The sequence below is a fragment of the Pagrus major genome, chromosome 22 (genome assembly GCF_040436345.1).
Source record: "Pagrus major chromosome 22, Pma_NU_1.0".
Taxonomy (NCBI): Eukaryota; Metazoa; Chordata; class Actinopteri; order Spariformes; family Sparidae; genus Pagrus; species Pagrus major.
The window spans coordinates 26,979,871-26,997,430 of NC_133236.1; positions in this window are offsets into that span (position 1 = coordinate 26,979,871).

A 17,560-nucleotide genomic window follows, 5' to 3' on the forward strand; every position below is an offset into this window, starting at 1 on the left:
GGACCCTCCATTAGCCCGCCCTCGTGTTTACATTCCCGGGGTCTGTTCTCGAATGATTCAAATGTATTTATTTATTTTATTTTTTTGTGGCCGCTGTTATTTATCACATGCAAAATGGTGTGGGGACACGGTGATGTATGCTATCAGCAGTGACAATGATAACCAGGACAATAATTACACAAAGCCCGGCTCATCCATCACCGTCACTTATCTTAAACAATCAGGCGTTAAAGAGAAAAGAGGGGCGGGGAAGGAAAAAAGGAAGGATCCTGGACTGGGAGTCTCTGCTCCGCGTGTCAGTCAAAGACGAGCCAGTTTCGGCGTAAAACACGGTATTATATGTTGTGGTCACATGAGGCATGTTAACGCAACAGCTTTCCATGTTTGATATTGTGTCTTCCTGGATTAAAAGTGACGTCGTTGTGGAGTCAACAAAAGGTTTGAGTTGTTTTTAAGGTCTAACGTGACCTTAGCGTAAAAATAAAGGCATTTTAATTGTTTAAAAAGAGTTTACTAGTGATTTGTATGTGATATTTTGTTAGTTTGCCAAGTAGTTGAACTGTTGGTTACATTTTTAATATTTCTCAGGACTTTAACGACTCCTCATACATGTTGGCTTAGAAGTTTAGGTTCAAAGTTCATTCTTGACCTTAGACACCGCCCTAGAGATCATGAAAAATACGTAAAGAACAAGCTTTGAATCCCAGCTTTTAAACCAACATGGACAAAAAGTCCTTAAACCAGTTCTGAAGTTCTTGAACCTGATATAATCCAATGGATAGGCGGTGCACCAGATCAGGTTTAAGGTTAGGGGATGACGGTGACACCAGAAACTAAAGCACATTTTCACAAACTAAAGTAGGATGTCTTTCGTATAAGTCCTCATGCATGCATTTTTGCTTTACAGATCTTCTGTGACAAGTGTTTTTATTTGTGTATGCCAATGATGAGGATGTTAAAGAGGTTAAAGGGGCTCTATGTAACAATTTACACGTCTTCATCTGTCTTTTTTGGCCATATGTGGGCAGATTGTAATGTGACGTGAAGTATGAGACCTTCCCCATCTCTCTATGTTGCCAAACAAGCCTGTGGACGAAAGTAGTTTAAAGCTGCTGGACTGTGGATTCCTTTGTGAAGGACTCGGGTTGGATTTTCCCTGACATTCTCGATCGGCTCGTCTCAGTGCCTCTCTCCACTCCGCTAACAGTTAGCAACAGTAGCTAACGTTAGTTTAGAAATGGCGTCCATAAAATAGCGACTGGCTGCCGGCACGAGAAGCTCCACAGAGCTCCTTTAAAGGGCCGACACCAGAGACTTGTCTTGTTGTTTATCTCTTTGGCTGTGTTAGAGCATCCATCCAGGTCTGTTAAACGTTTCATACTTAAAATGCTTGAAAATCTTAAATTTGAATGACATAACACTTCCACTTGAAGATCACATCATCACTGAAAGCTCCAGGAACAGCTGCTAAATGGATCTTGAGATGACTTGTTATCGTTTGTATTTATTGCTCTGTTTATCTTTTGTAATAAAGTTTTATTTCTTCTTAGACCAAATTGGCTGAACTTACAAAACTCAAGGATAAAAATAAATAAATAAAAATGATGTACCTGACTGCGCCCACACGATCAAATATACTAAGATATCACATGAGGGAAAAATGTTGAGCAAAATAAATATAGCTCTCAACCAAGTCACACATGATTGCATAACATATACAGATAAAACCGGCAGATCCACACAGTGTTTTCGCCTCAGACCGAGTGTGAGGGATGGCCTCGACATGTCTGGGCCAGGCTGACAGTGAACTTGAACCCTGAAACCCCCTGAAAGAAGGGAGTGAAAACTGGAGACTGAAGGACGGTTTGAACGACAGAAAGAGGGAGCCTCCCCTGTTAGCGAGAGGTCAGGGGTTACGTAAATACTGAGAAAGCCCCTCTGGGTTTGGGTTGACGCTCTCTCGGGTAATGCGGTTGACACCTCCTGGGACTCGAAAACCTCTGAACTCTGAACCTGCAAATGTGTCGGCCTGCACCGGAGAAAAGACGAGTTCAGTAGCAAGAGGCACACCCACATTCCTATGGTGGAGAGGACATACAGGGTGAATCCGGCCTGTAAACCACTGTTGTGTACTGTGAATCCTCAACATTATGACTTTAACATGTCTTTAACAGTGTAATGTGCAGTAGCTATATGACCTGTTTGAGAAAATGTGGTGAGAAAAGGGGGGAGCGAAGAGCAAACATCTGCTGCATGCGAGCGCCAAATGAAAAGCACTTTACTCCAGTGTTTCATTCCCTTGTTTATTGCAGCAGGATTGTGAATAAGTTTCCTTTGAACATGATGGATCATTAAAGTAATGGTGTACCGTGGTTTTGTTCTTTTTTTGCTTAGATGTTTCTTCTTTTTAATACAAATTTCTATCTGTGTCTGTGTCTCTCCTGAGGACTGCCATTGCTCTACTTACCAGGAAATACTTTCTAGATATGCAAATGTATAGTCATGAGAGAGAGAGAGAGAGAGAGCACAAGTGTGTGTGCGTGTGTGTCCGTGTGTGTGTGTGTGTGTGTGTGTGTGCGTGTGTGTGTGTGTGTGTGAGGAAGAGAGACGTGCATGGTTGGATATCTTGTAGAACATGCAAAGTAGGAGCATTTAAGTAACTCAGAGCAGCACATGTCATGTGTCGCTGACTTCATGTGCATGTACTGTACGTGTGTGTGTCTGTGTGTGTGTGTGTGGGTGTGTCTACGTATGTACACACTCACATACTGTACCTATGAGTCTCTTTGAGACAACGTGTCATTGTGTGTTTGGTACTCTTTGTACTGCTACTCTTTTAACTTGAAGGAAGAACAATCCAAGAGTTGGGAAATATGCTTATTCCTTTTTTTTACTCTTTTCTTTTTGTTGGGAGAATCAGATGAAAAGATCAATATCACTCTTGTGTCGGTCTGTTCAATATTAAGCTGCAGCAAGGAGACGTTAGCCTGGACCAGCATTAAAAAACCGCTCCGTCCAAAAGTAACAACATCAGTATGAAAGGGTCAGTTCAGTCGTTATCTACTCGCCTTCGTTATGATGGAAAAGTGACGTCTTGTAGTTCGCAAAACATTTCTGGAGCTTCACAGCAAAACAATGTTGCAGCATAAGAAGTCCAAGAAAGACGATCCCAAATTGATTTTTATAAAAGATTTGATTTACAGACAAAAATATTTAAAGACAAACTCTTCATTGTAGCTGCGAAAGCTAAAACAAAGCACGCACCTCGTCTGAAGCACCCTGTCTGAAGTAGTCAAGAGCTTGACTGTGCATCAAGGGGGTAAATAAAGTCTTTTGGGGATCTGGGGTGTCTGGAGACTTGGATTACACCAAATGAGCTGAGTGAAGCCATTTAAAAGAAAAAAAAAGTTTAGTCCCCATCTACTTCAAGAAGCTGCAACACTGTTCTGCTGTGAAGCTCCAGAAATGTTTTATGGACTACGAAAATAAGAAGATAATGACTGACATGTCATTTTTGTGTGAGCTTATCCTTTAAAACCAAACTTTAAAAACACCACTGCAATTTCCTTTGTCTTTGTGCTACGCTAAGCAGTTGCAGCAGAAACACCTGATCGGTCATGTGAGTTAAATGTTTGCCACGTCAGTAAGTATAAGACATGTTTGTGACATGTTGTGTCTTGGAAACAGAGAATAATTAGTTCAGTTCGGTGTCACTGAGGCAAAACGTGTGCTGGAACTGATCATCAAAATTCACGACCACTAATTTCTCCCTTTTAACCCCGGCAGTAACGTCTCACTTCACGATCCCTTGACCCGGATGACATAACGTAGCTCCAGGTATGAAATCCCCCCTAGTTCATCTTCTCTGTCGACAGATCACAGACCACCACCCCTCCCCTCTCATGGTTGTGTGTGGTCTCCTTCCAGATCTCCTCCGCCTCTCTTTTGAAGCTCAGGGGAGAGTTCATCAGCGATAAGTGACACAGACAAAAGTGCTGCTGGCCAGCCAGTCAGTCCTTCTCCCTATAGATCAAACTCAGCCCACTCTTTTTATCTTTGGCATACAGTTTCTCTCCTGTGATACACCGACGGAGCATGTCATACCCGATGGGCGCAATACACCCACCCGCTGCGGCTGCTGTCAGTGGTAGGGGGGGTAACATAACATTTAAATGACATATAATGGGACATATGAAAAAAAAATTGAGGAGAAGAACTTGTAAAGGTTATTCTGTCTCCAGTTTCGACACAATCAGTGAAGTTCATCTGGTGAGCAGCCTCATGGCCACTGGTGCAGGTCTCGTTTCGTAACCACAACATCCTGCAAGCAACTGTAAACCCCCCCCCCCAAAAAAAACCCTCCACCATGAGGCTCAGCACTCATATCCATTGCTGAACAACTCATATCTTCACTGCTGTCAAGCTCCCCAACAACTTTCTGTAGCGATGAATTTAAATGCACAGAATCATCATCATCGTAGTGAAGCAACAGCAAAGGCCGCTTGCGAAAGAATCGAATCTGACAGCTACATCGTCGGGAAAAAACGGCAGACAGATGGACACCATATGTTTGAAAAGTGCTAAGTCCCCCCGAGAGCACAGATCAAGACTTTTACTTGAAATTGACTTCATATTGTCAAAGTTGGCATCTAATAAATCTTACAGTGGAATCTGAAGTGAATTAATTAAAGATTTGGCATTTTGGGGTTAAAATTTTTTCACACACAAACTGTTTCACCAGATGAGCGATTCTCCTCTCATGCAGTCGAACATGTTTCTCAGAGACGGCTAAAGGTCAAGTTCAACAAATCGATCTGAGCACATGCAAGAAAATATGAACCGCAATCTGTAGCAGTTGCAGTAAAAATGTTCTTCATGCAGTATCGACGTCCTTCCCTGATTGATCGACCCGGGTTTGCCGTTGCTGGTAAGTTACTTGCTGTAACATTTGGCCTGTGTGATGATGCAACTGAGAGATACATTGAATTGCTTTCTTGCAGAGTTAAATAATATGTAACATTTCGCAATTAAATGTCTGGTTGCCATTTTTGAGATTTGAAGGGAGCAAGGCTCACTGTTTCCACAATGGTCAGCTAAGCTAAACTTTTTGCCCCCCCGGATCTAGCTCCACATTTAGCGTGCACATTAGCACATGAGTTATCAATCCACTTATTCTCTTATTCTCTGCAAGAAAGCAAATATTTTCTCCTTCAATTTTTCTTTTTCGGCTCAAGACGGCTTACTTTGTCAACCAAATATCCAGGTGCTCTAAGAAGCCTTCATCATGTCGGCCTCATGGCAGTGGCTTCTTGTTGGCTCTCACCTCAACAGTGACACAAAATCAAAAACTGTTAAAGAAAAAATAAAATAAAAAACAGACAGAAAACAAAGAAGCTGATTAAAGAACAAAACAACAGAGATTGAATGAGCTTGTGGGTCACGTGACCTTCCCTCCGCCAGCTCTCGGAGTGGCCTCAGTGACAAAAGAGTCTGTGGCACCTTCGTCAGAAAGTCAATACTGTGATAAACGCCGCCCTTCACTTGAGCCCCGGTTCACCACTTTAGCAGCCAATTGCTCTGACAGTCATTACCTAACTAGTAAATCACCACGACACAGATACAAGTAAATAACACAGTCAGTCAACGAATAACTGAAAGAAAAAGAGAGCGAGCAGCGGCGAGAGGAAACATGCTGCCCTGCATTTTTTTTTTTTTTTTTTTACACGGACTCCTTCTTAGCGGAAAGTGAGCATATGTTATAGAAAATGAGCCTGTAAAACGTTTCTGTATTTTTTTTTTTCCCCCTATGGCTCTGGCAGCGAGTGTCATTCAAGATGTGGCCTTTCCACACTCATAAAGAACACATAAAACACACATTGTGCTCTCGTAAAGTACTTACAGAGGTGAGATTTATGTGCGAGGGTCTGGATTCCCAAATAGAGACCGATGCTGTCACTAAAATGTTTGTGATTTACACTGCAAATGTATTGGTGTGATTAACCAAGTATTTAGATTCCTTTACTTAAGTAAAAACTACTAATCCCACACTGTGAAAACAGGCTGCTCCACAACATCTACAGTAAATGTTGCATTCAAACCCCAAATATACATAATGGATAAAAGGAAAAGCACTCATTCTGCAGAAGAATAGTGCCGGTCACGGTCTGATTATAGACGACTGCAGCATTAATGTGTATGTTGCATTTTTTTTATGCAGATGTTAAGGATGCACTAATTGCTGGCTTTAGCTTTAGAGGAGAAGGGGACGTTTTCCGACCCATACAGGATCACTTACTCCTTCAGTTGATCAGAAACTTTCAAATTCAAATCATACATGAGATACATGGTTTTAATCAGACAGTAAAAAGTGCAATAGTTGCCACAGAGATGAAGGGTTAGAAGTATGAAGTAGCATCGAATGGAAATACTACTGTAAAGTACACGTACCTCAATTTGTCCCACAAGTAGTGAAGGATTATGGGAGTTGTTGTCTTCATTATAAAAATAACCACAATTGTTGATTTACATCCAGCATAATGAAATGTTCACGGGCGAGGTCATCTATTAAAGCACAATATGGATTTATTGCAGCTGATACCACTTCCCTGCTTAGTCACCTGTTAACTATTTTAATATTTTTCATATAAAAAGGGCAATTTAAATGTATTAATCACTTTTTTGTTGTCCATATGTTTGCGGACTGTAATGTGATGTGAAAAATGAGACCTTCCCCGTCTCTTCCGGTTGCCTGTACAACCCTGTTGACGTTGAAGCAGCTGGACTGTGGATTTCTTCGTGAAGGACTCGGGTCAGATTTTCCGCGACAAAACCAAAGGATTTGACTTTATGCACGTTCTCGAGTGGCTCTCTCCGCTAACGTTAGTTTAAAAATGGAGTCCGCTGACAAAAACTAACAACCGACATCCACTTGAGAATCTGCCAACTGAGCTGGAAAACATGAACAGGGATAAAACAATTTAATCAAGTGGCTCTTCTGGATGGAATGGCTCAAATTGTGATAGTTAAACGAGTGATGCTCAAAGGAAACTGTCCACCATTTTATAGCCACTTCTTTTATAATGTAAGCTTATGGGAAAAAGTCTAAAACTAGGTGCTCTTCCTGGGGGCTTGTTGACAACAGTATGGCTGTGTCTCAATTCAGGGGCTGCATCCTTCGAAGGGCGCATCGTGATGTAAGGGTAAGGGCAGGAACATCTGGTGACGCAACCAGGAAGGCTAGACCGTCCCATTTAACAACGGTGGACGTGGCTTTCGAAGGTACTTCCGAAGGACTCGCCTTCGGAGGCCGCAAAGGCCGCGTCCTTCGAAGGATGCAGCCCCTGAATTGAGACACAGCTTATGAGTGTGTTGCACTTCTTCTTCTTCTTCTTCTTCTTCTTCTTCTTCTTCTCCTTCTTCTTCTTCTTCTTCTTCTTCTTCTTCTTCTATGTTTCTTGGCAGATCTCAAACCAGCTTTGAAGGTGCACACTGCCACCTTCTGTATTGGAGTCTGTAGATGCTGCGCTTGTTATTGACCTCATTTAAGCAGCAATAATGTGTTTATTGGCCAAAATCCAATAAATGTAATGTATGATTTACATCAAAACACATTTCCCATCCCTAAAAGTTTTATTCAGTTGATGTTTAGCCACTTTCACCCACTTCCTTCATCCCTCTCTGACTCTCTCTCCTGGTAATTATAGTGACAGGCGACCAAATGAAACGCACACAACAATATACAACAAGTGTTTAGTTTCTAAGACATTTTTATTGCAAAAATGTTACATCATATATCTTTAAGTCCCCTAGTTACATTCCACCGGTAGTGGTTACCAATGTGATCGCTTAAAACTGTGCAGATTTTGAATCTCCTTCCGTCTATGCTTAAGCAGTAGTTCTTTAAACACATGCAGTGTTCATCACCCAGGAGCCCTTTTTTCTAGCCCCATTGTCATTTTGAGAGACAACCCTGCTCCTCCCATAGGCCAGGCTAAATGTGTGTGCTATCAAGCATATAGTCATTAAACACTCCTCTGCTCACGCAAAAACCAAATCCTCCACAACTACAAAGACGAGGAGTCGGTGCATCTCGAAAATGAGCACAGGTGCTCTTCTGTGCTGCAGCTGAGAGGAGAATGTATTCCTTCTTGAGCAGGAGGTGTCACTAACTTAGCTAATGTGTCTTTAATGTAGCCCCGTTACACCCTCGGATGTGGATATCAAAACGTTTAAATCGACCTGCTCACTGGAGGCAGAAGTGAGTCTTGTAAAATGAATTATTAATGCCGCGCGAGGCTCCTCTCCCCGACTCTGAACAATGTAACTTGCACTGGTGAATTCATTCGGAGCTCTTTAAAATCAAGGTCTCCGCGCTCTGCTTTCATGTTCTGACAAGGGTTCAGTCTGCGAGCCGCGAGACATTCCTTGATTACCGGCGATGTCCAAGTGTTTCTCAGAGACACCCCGGTCCTGTCGGGACAGAGCACGTTATTGTTGGGATACCTGCATAGTTGCATGATTGGTGTCAAATAAACACGGTGCTGAGCTACAGTGCTAGAGGTCTTTTTACCTGTAATTATGGCATGGCTAGCTTTCCACTGTGGGACGGCTGCCAGCTTGCTTTGGCTTTTATGGGGCTTCTGGTCCTTTCTTGTGGTTGTCATGCTGCAATTAAAACTGTCTCCAATCGCTGGGTGGCAAAAGGCGCTGAGACAGACTCTTGTCTCTCTCACACACAGACACACATAAGCATGTGTACTTGTATACACACACACACAAACACACTGTGGAGCCTCTGGCTGGAGGCGATGGGAAAGCGTATGATATAGGAAAAACATAGTTAATTACATTTGACAGGTATCTATTAAAGTGCATTCTTAGACCTTAGAGGCCTTCACACATCTAATGGAAATACACACTCTACTGCTGCCCATGAATAATAGGGCTTCCCAGCCAAAAGCTTTGGCTTTTTTTCCCCTTATCTCGCCAAACATCAAGCGTCTGTCAGCGAATAGACAAATCACCACTAATCAAATCCGCAAAAGTATAAACCAAGGTCTTACACTGGTATTCAGATGCTTTTTAATTAGTTATTCAGGGATTCTTTTCACTTTTAAGTGAACAAGCACTTGAATCCCTCCTCCACAGAAGCACCAGCTTGCCTGTTTATTACAGACAATAGTAGTATGATTGTAATCACGGCACTTTCCTCCTGATTTCTGCAGTTATAGGGAGGATGTATGCATCGAAGATATGCCTGAATCGTGACCTGCAGGGGAAATGTCCGGATGCAACTGCAACAATGTAGGACAGAGCTTGACAGCGACAGTGGTCTGCGTGGTTGGTCTGCGAATTTGTCTTTCTCTCTGTCATTCCCTCCTGATCCGTCTGCCAGTCTACCTCTCTGTCTGGTTTGTGGGTTCATCCCGTCTGTCTCCCCATTCTTTACCGGTCTTTCATCTAATCTGCCTGAAGACTCTGTCAGATCAGCTGTCTTCAAAATCCAATTTAGGCGCTTGATGCAAAATATTCCAGGCAGCAAAGGAGGAGACAGACTCATCATGTAAAATATGTGTATTGCAGGATTTCTTTCTTCATCGCCTTTGAAAAATATTTGAAGGAGCATGAATATAAGCAGTCTAACACTATGTTTTAAAATGCTCTATCGTGCACCAAACTAGAGGAACGCCTAATGAAACAAACTTAAATGAAACAATTCTGCAGAACCGAGGTTATGTTCAGTGTCACAGTTTTGAAAACTCTTTTACAGAGCAACACAATATGGATAAGGTTATGGAAAGATGGTAATTATGGTCATTCAATCAATCAATCAATCAATCAATCAATCAATCAATCAATCAATCAATCAATCAATCAATCAATCAACCCCCCGAAGAATGCATCCAGTACATACAGTAACCCCATGTAAAATTAATTTTACACATTTGTTTTATGTTTTCTTGTGTTTTTTTCAGATTAAATGAACAAAATAAGCTAAGCTAACAGCTGCTGACTGTATACTCACATGTATTATCATTTCTTATTTTGTCACAGGAAACACAGAAGAAGAATAGCAGTGAAAGAGCAGGCAGTGTAACCAGGATGAGAATCTGTATCAAGAGGGCAGAAGGTGAAAAGGACATTTCAAAAACCAGACATCCTGTCAGCTGTGCAGGTCCGTGTCATTTAGACCTTTTTTTTGCCCGTCCAAGAACAAACAAGATCAAATCTGGCTCACTGAAACATTTGTCACGTCTTGTTCTGTGTGTGTTTTGGGCAAAATATTTTTTGGTATGAAAAAGTAATCATGTGATGTAAAATATCAAATAGTTGTGTCATGCCGCCGTGTTTATACATCTGACTCTGTGTAGATTCATGACTGAAACATATTTCTAAGCACAATAACAGAAATATGCACGCGCAGTCTTTTTGATTCTGTTTAACACATTTAAATCATTTCCACTCCTGCAAATATCCATAAATGCATGTAGGAATGCCCTTAAAGGAGCAATATGTAAGAACTGGCAACCAAACAACTCCAAACAAATCGTGGGCATCCTATCACCAGAGTAACTGCTAACTCTAGCTGCCGTTACCTAGTTAGCTGTGTAGCTAGTGGTCTTATTAGCTGACTAGGAGCTTTGGACTGCTGGGGCTAGCTGGTTAGCATGCTAACTTCAGCAGATGTCTCTAAAACACAGTACGTACAGTGTTGACATCTTCGACATATATTCAGAACTCATATTTCTTCACATTCTGTTGATAATTAGTCAATTAGACAAGTTAAAATCTTACATATTGTCTTACAGCGCCTGCACATGTACCTGTAAACATCACTGCACAAATATCCCGTCAGAAAGATGATCAGTTGTTATCCTATAGAGCTCATATTGAAACAAACTTCACTTTAACAGCTTTGCGATGCAGGATCTAATGAAAAGATCGTTAACAGGGAAGAAAATGGCTCCGATGGAAATAAAAAGAATTATAAAATTCATCACTCATTACTGGATTTTATAATTACATGCTCCTCTGGATGCTGTGACTGCAAAATAAAGATACAATCAGTGAAATTGGCAATGTCTCCCCTTGTATTTCACGTCCACCTCATCATTTCACCGGCATCTGTCTCTAGATAAATGAGTGTACGGTGGTCTGAAGTATGCGTGAGGTACGCACGTTCTCACCGCACATTCTTCCTAAATGCCATTCTTTATTAATACCAGTTTTTGTGGCGTACGCATGTTTTTTTGTGCGTACACATCATTTATACATCTGGCCTGTAGTCTGTAATTGGCCTAAAGGGAAATATTTGGTGTAACATGTAGTTCTGTCAGACAAATGTGTGCATGCTTTTGGCTGTAGGCTTCGACTGTGAGGCCTGGAAAGCATGTGTAAGCGACTGTTTGCTGGCTCAGGCCATTTTCTTTCACACAGGATTTGTTTGTGACACTGACTTTACTGACTGATTTACTGATTTGTGTGTCAGAGATATTACTGATGGTAAACCACAAAGGTAACATCAGTGTGGTAGATTTTTGCCCTCCGTCCTGATTTGCATGTTAGCCCTTTTTCCTTTGGCACCTCCTCTGTCCTCTTTTTTTTTTTTTAATGTTGAACACTTTTGTAAAAACTCCCCTTCTTTCACTCCTCCCACACCCCCATGTTCCTCCCTGTCCTATCTCCTCTCATTAGAAGGACTTGAGGATCACACACAAAGCCAGCGAGAGATTATGATGATAGTTTTGTAGCCTGCCCCCCTTTGTCTCCGTCCACATTCCTCTAAAATGAAAGACGGCAACAATTACCTTAGTGTCTGATGCCTCAAGTCTGTTGACATCCACTTTGAAGAACAGGTCTGGTTCCCAGCCTATGGCTATAGATGCAGGTTTGTCTTTTTTGCTGCAATTACTGTCCACGTCAAGATGGCTGACGAACTGGGAGCGCCCATCTCTTCTGCAAAGTTGCATTGGTCGAGCGCCAGCGTTTGTTGGCATGGAAAGCTGCTCTTCATGTATAGGCCAATCTTTTTCGCGGGGAACAATTGACAGTACGAGTTCTTTATATGTCACGGACAGCTAGTCAGGATTCACTCTGAATATTACCACAGGTCAGGGGAAAGGCAGTGTGCGGTATTTAAATAAACCGTACATCAAAGCGTGGCAATCTGAGAGTGACATGTGAGTCTGGAAAGTGCTAATAGCCTTCCAGAGCTGATTCCATCCAACCCCCCCTGCTCCCCTGCCAATGTCAGAATCCAGCTGAATTTGCTCTCCAAGATGTTCTTCTGAGGTGAAAGCCAGCAGTCAGTTGTAGCTCCACTGGTAGCCGTTTCCGCTGCTTTGGTAGCGTAGCATCAAAGTCACGGGGCACACATATATTCCGCAGGATTAGAGTAGCGTAAAAGGACAGCCCCAGCCCATTCACTGTTGGCACGGCCGCCACAGCCTCGGCACAAGTGAGTTTTTAATGCATTCCATTTAACTTTAATTACTCCAATCTCTGCGAGGGCACACAGGAAGAAAAGGCCCGGGCGTTTGTGCCGAGCAGATTACCCCACTGCCCTGCCAAGTCCGCGGCGCGCTGCATCCTAAGATAGAATTCAAATTCAAATGTGGGCTAAAGAAAGTGCAGCTGTCACCCCTCTGGCCTGCGAAGCCCCAACCGGATCAAAGATGAGCTGTCCTCCTCCCCTGCCCGTGTAAAAATGAGCTGTCCTGGCCGTGCCAGTGTCTCGTCCCCCTGGGGCACCTAATCCTCCTCTCCTGACTCCACACTGACAGTCTGAATAAAGGCATTAAACCCCGCAAAATAATTACCAATTAAAACGGATGGAGAAGTCATCAGGTAGTGACTGGGGGGAGAGCAGGCAGAGGCGGCAGAGAGGGATGAAGCTTCGGTGGGTTTCTCTCCTCCCTGCCAAGAACAACCTGTATTTTCTCCTTTATGGGTTATGGTTTTGCAGTTCTGGATGACTGAGTGACCTTACAGAGTGGTATCAGACCGGGAACAGACTTCTGAAAGCTTCGAGGATGTCGAAGAAAGTTTGTGTGAGGCATCCCAACTGCGCGGAAGCCAGAAATCAGTGCAGAAGTTTTTTTATAAGCCACAGGAATTAAGAGTACTTGTTTTATCTGGTGCTGCGGCTGCCGAGACCTGAGATGTTGTGAAACTGCAGAGATCACCGGGGCATTTGTTTGTGTGTAACATATAGCTGCGCGATGGCATCAGAATGCATTAAGGGCCAAACCGCATGTGCTAATGCGTAATGAACCTCGAATTAATGTGCTTGTGTGTTTACTGGCCACTGCGCTGTAAACGAGCGTGTGCGTGCATGTGTGTGTTTGTACCTGTGGAACAGTGTTATGGGGGTGTTTGCAGTCTAGCGTGCCATGAGGCCCGGGGCACTAATCCACCAGCGCCACACTGCCGAATCCAGGTAAAGTGATCCTAAAGCCTTCTTACCCCTCTCCCTCCTCTGTTCTCCCTGCTCCCCTTTGAGCTCTGTCTATTAGCAGTGGCGGAGATCAGACTAGTGAATATCCACTCAAAAGACCAGTCTGGACCGAGACCCACATTTTGACAACTTAATCTCCTCTTTGACGGCAGACAGAAAAGGAGTGAATTGCCATGTGACAAAAGGCTTCTGACTTGACCATGTTCTTTTGAAATTCCTTCCTCTGGTATGGGAGACAACCTTTTATTCCTTGTACTCCACGCTCTGCTCCTACAGGACTGCTGCTCTTGTTGTTTACGATTGTCATTTTTACACAATTAGTGACTGAAATTTAAATATATAATCTTCCTCTTGACTGTGTGAGTCTCTTTACAAGAGGACAGATAGGGACAAAACATAAATCTTTGGTTTGACTCACTCGGCAAGTAAAAAGGCGCCCGCCATAAATCAAACTTATATTCAAATACGTGTTTATGCACTCAGTTTCGTAACGCTCCTCACCTAGCTGCTCCTCAGTCTGAGACTCGCTGTGGTATTCCACTGATGTTGATCACTTTTGACCCGAGGGACAGTTTGCATTGCTGATATGACTTGTCTTTTGGTTTCTGTGTCTGTGCCAGAATCACCCTGGGCTAAGTACACTGGGCGTGTACACCGCTGTGGACGTTGCGATGTGTATGATGCATATGTGTGTGTGTGTGTGTGTGTGTGAGAACAAGAGAGGATTCACTTTATTGTCTATGCCGCCGAGCCCATAATTAGGCCTACACTCCAGGCCAAACACATATTTGCTATATGTGTACATACTGTACACTAAACTAACCTGCAGCCAAATTAAAAAAAAAAAAAAAAAAAAAAAGATCCCATGTGGGTGTTTTCATCTGTCTTGTACTGTGTCTGTCTTTGTGATTAAGTCCCAGGATCAGTTTAAATCTTCTCGTCTTTCATTTCACTATCCCTCAATTATCATACTATGGTCAAATCGTCATCATAAAGTGCAGCCCGGGTATTTTATGGCTAAAACCTTGATCTCCTTGAGATGAAAACTTAATTTGTTGCATCCAAATCTCAATATCTCGCCCTTTTTCGTAACATGAATTCAGTATTGTGGGGCTGAAATCTCAAGGAAAATAATTCTCAGTCATCCCATAATTAAGACAACTCTTCAGGGTCATGCTATTTTTCATTACAGATAAGCTCATCAAGTCCACAATTTATAAAACATTTTCTTTGATCTATACTTGAACTTGAGATTTTTTCTGACGGTGTGCTTAAGCTCAATTAATAATAAAAAAAAACCTTGCTGAAGCAGGTTGGAAGATTCAACAGTGGGTTGATAAACAAAGCCAAACACCTGATTGAGTCGTAGCTGCATGTTGTTCATAAAGCTCATGCAAAGTTCATGATAAGTACGTGATAACACGATTTCCATGACAAAATACTTCTTTATAAATAATTGGTCTATTTGTATGTGGTTTTCCTCATGTTCGTTTGGTCAAGTGGATAAGCAGTTACACTTCCACTCCTATTTTTTGCATTTAAAAATTCATTTCTATAGCAGGTGTTGAAATAATGTCATAGCGAGAGACACCTTTTGTCTGTGCTGACAGTTTGAATAACAGGCCTGTGTGACACCGTCAGACAAACTGGTGGAGCAGATTTTGTACCACAGGCTAAGCTGACGTGTGAACAGGTGAAACAATCTGCAAGACAGCGAGAGCCAGCTATACTTATTCAGACGATCATGTAATGATCAGTACAAACAGCTTTCTTCATGCCAGAGGAAGATGTTTTTTTAATCTATAATTGACGATTGATAATTAATGCTATTATACTGGATAAATGATTCAATAAATCTTAAAGTGTGCCCAAGACAACATGAAAATATGTCTTACAGTCAGCGTTATGACAGCTGTGAAGAAGATCTTTGGATATGAGTGTAATTAAAGGTGCAGTATGTAAGATTTGGCCAGCTTTTGAATTCATACTCAAAATAAATAGGGGCCAGAATATCGCCAGAGTAACCGCTAACTGCAGCTTCCATTAACTAGTTAGCTCAGTTAGCCACGTAGCTAGTGGTTCTAATAGGTGACTCGAATATAACCGGACTGGATCCACTAGCGTAGGAGCCTTTGACTGCCAGAGCTAGCTGGCTAACATCAGTTAGCTCTCCAAAACGACACACAGACATTTTTGACATCAACACTAATATTTCTTCACATTCTGTTGATAATCAGTGTTATTTTTTTAAATGTTTTGAGGTAAACATATTGCACCTTTAATGGTACAACATCTGTTTATGAAACATATAGAACTTTATTATCATGTTTAAATATGATTATAGGGGCTCTCAGTCTGTCTTTTCAGAGGGCGTCGTGTTAGCACAACAGGAACTGAGTCAGTCATCAACATGTTATCACTGTGGACACTTTCCAACACAAGTCATCCATTAAGGTTCAAAAGAAAGGACTCAAAAATCAAATATGCCACTTAAGTAAACGTAACGTTCAATGTGCTCGAAAGTGTCTTTTATAGAAAGATGAGAAACTTTGTGGCATGCTAAGGTCGAAGGACAATTTGATGATTTAGGGAGGGCAAGGATTTCTCTTTTCATAATAAGAAAGAGTTCCACATAAAAGAAAGAGAAGGCCTTCAGGCCTTGTCAGCCATCTTCATTAGAAGCCCCACTTTAGTCTTAATGCATTTCTAGTCATTAGCCAGAGCACAATATGTCACAAACCTCTTGAAAAGCGTATGTACACATTGTTCAAATAATTGCCCTGTGAAGGACAAACAACCAGCATGTAAAAAGGCATCATTATTCAGGTGCAATCACTGGCGGGGACTTTCAGGCCTTCCCTCTTCTTTGTCATTGTTGTAGAAGGCCATCTGATGTCAGAGTGCCTCTCTGAAAAAAAAAGTGAGAATTAAAGATGGAGTGATTTGCCAAACCGCAGCATGAGAGCGTCAGTGTGGACTTAAACACTCTTTAATCAGAGCTGCTGCTGCTGCTGCTGCTGCCAGGATCAACACTTGAGGATACGTTACTATAAGCATCACATTCCCTGATCTAATGATATTGTTTCATCTCCAGAGTGTTAATGTAAACTTACCCAAAACACTGTATCCGTCAGTATTGGGACAATCTGACACCCTTTTAATAACAGCAGCCTTCTGGTTGTCAATCAAACTGTTGTAGATATGAAATTTGTCACGTTTGCTCAGGTTTTTTAATTGATATGCATAGTTAATGAGCTGCTTTCTGTCAGACAGCAGCAAAATGTCAGCTTGCTCAACTAAAAAAAAAAAAAAAAATCACCATGCATGGATGACTGCCATATTGCCTTGTGTGTCATCATTACTCTGACTTGAAGTCAAGGTTAGAACCACCCATTGAGGTTAAATACTGGTGACCTCCCCCCACCAGTCAGTACAACGGTTCAAGCCCGAAGGATCGGCTTGTGAAATGTCTTCAGGACTGCACAGCAAGTCCAGCTGCCTTGACATGACATGACCAATTACCCCCGCAGATATACTGCTCACTGTTTTCTCTTCATGTATGATGCTCAGGAATTTCCACGGCCTTACGGGCAAACTGTTTCTCCCTAAAGCAGTGTGCGAAAAGGCAATACACGGAAACGAACCAACCCAAGAACACACACTGGGTCTGAACTAAGTAGTTCAACATTTTTGGGGAAATGCGCTTACTGGCTTTCTCACCAAGAGTTATATAAGAAGAATGATACCAGTTTCATGTCTTTATGATAAATATGGTGTGACAACAAGCAGCTGGTTAGCTTAGATTAGCATAAAGACTGGAAACAGGGGGAAAACAACTAGCCCGGCTCATTTACAGGTAACAAAATCTACATGCCAGCATTTCAAAAGCTCAATAATTAACACTTCATATTTGATTTGTTTAGACAAAGGTCTTGTCTTGTCGTCACCATGAGGTTACCATGCCATGCCTCCAGGAAGTCACTGCTCTCGGCCGTGAAATAGTCGTTCACGTAACCCCTGAAAAGCGAAGCCAACATGTCCTTAAACCTGCATTCTTTCTAATGGCCAGCAGGGGGCGACACCACTGGTTGCAAAAAGAAGTCA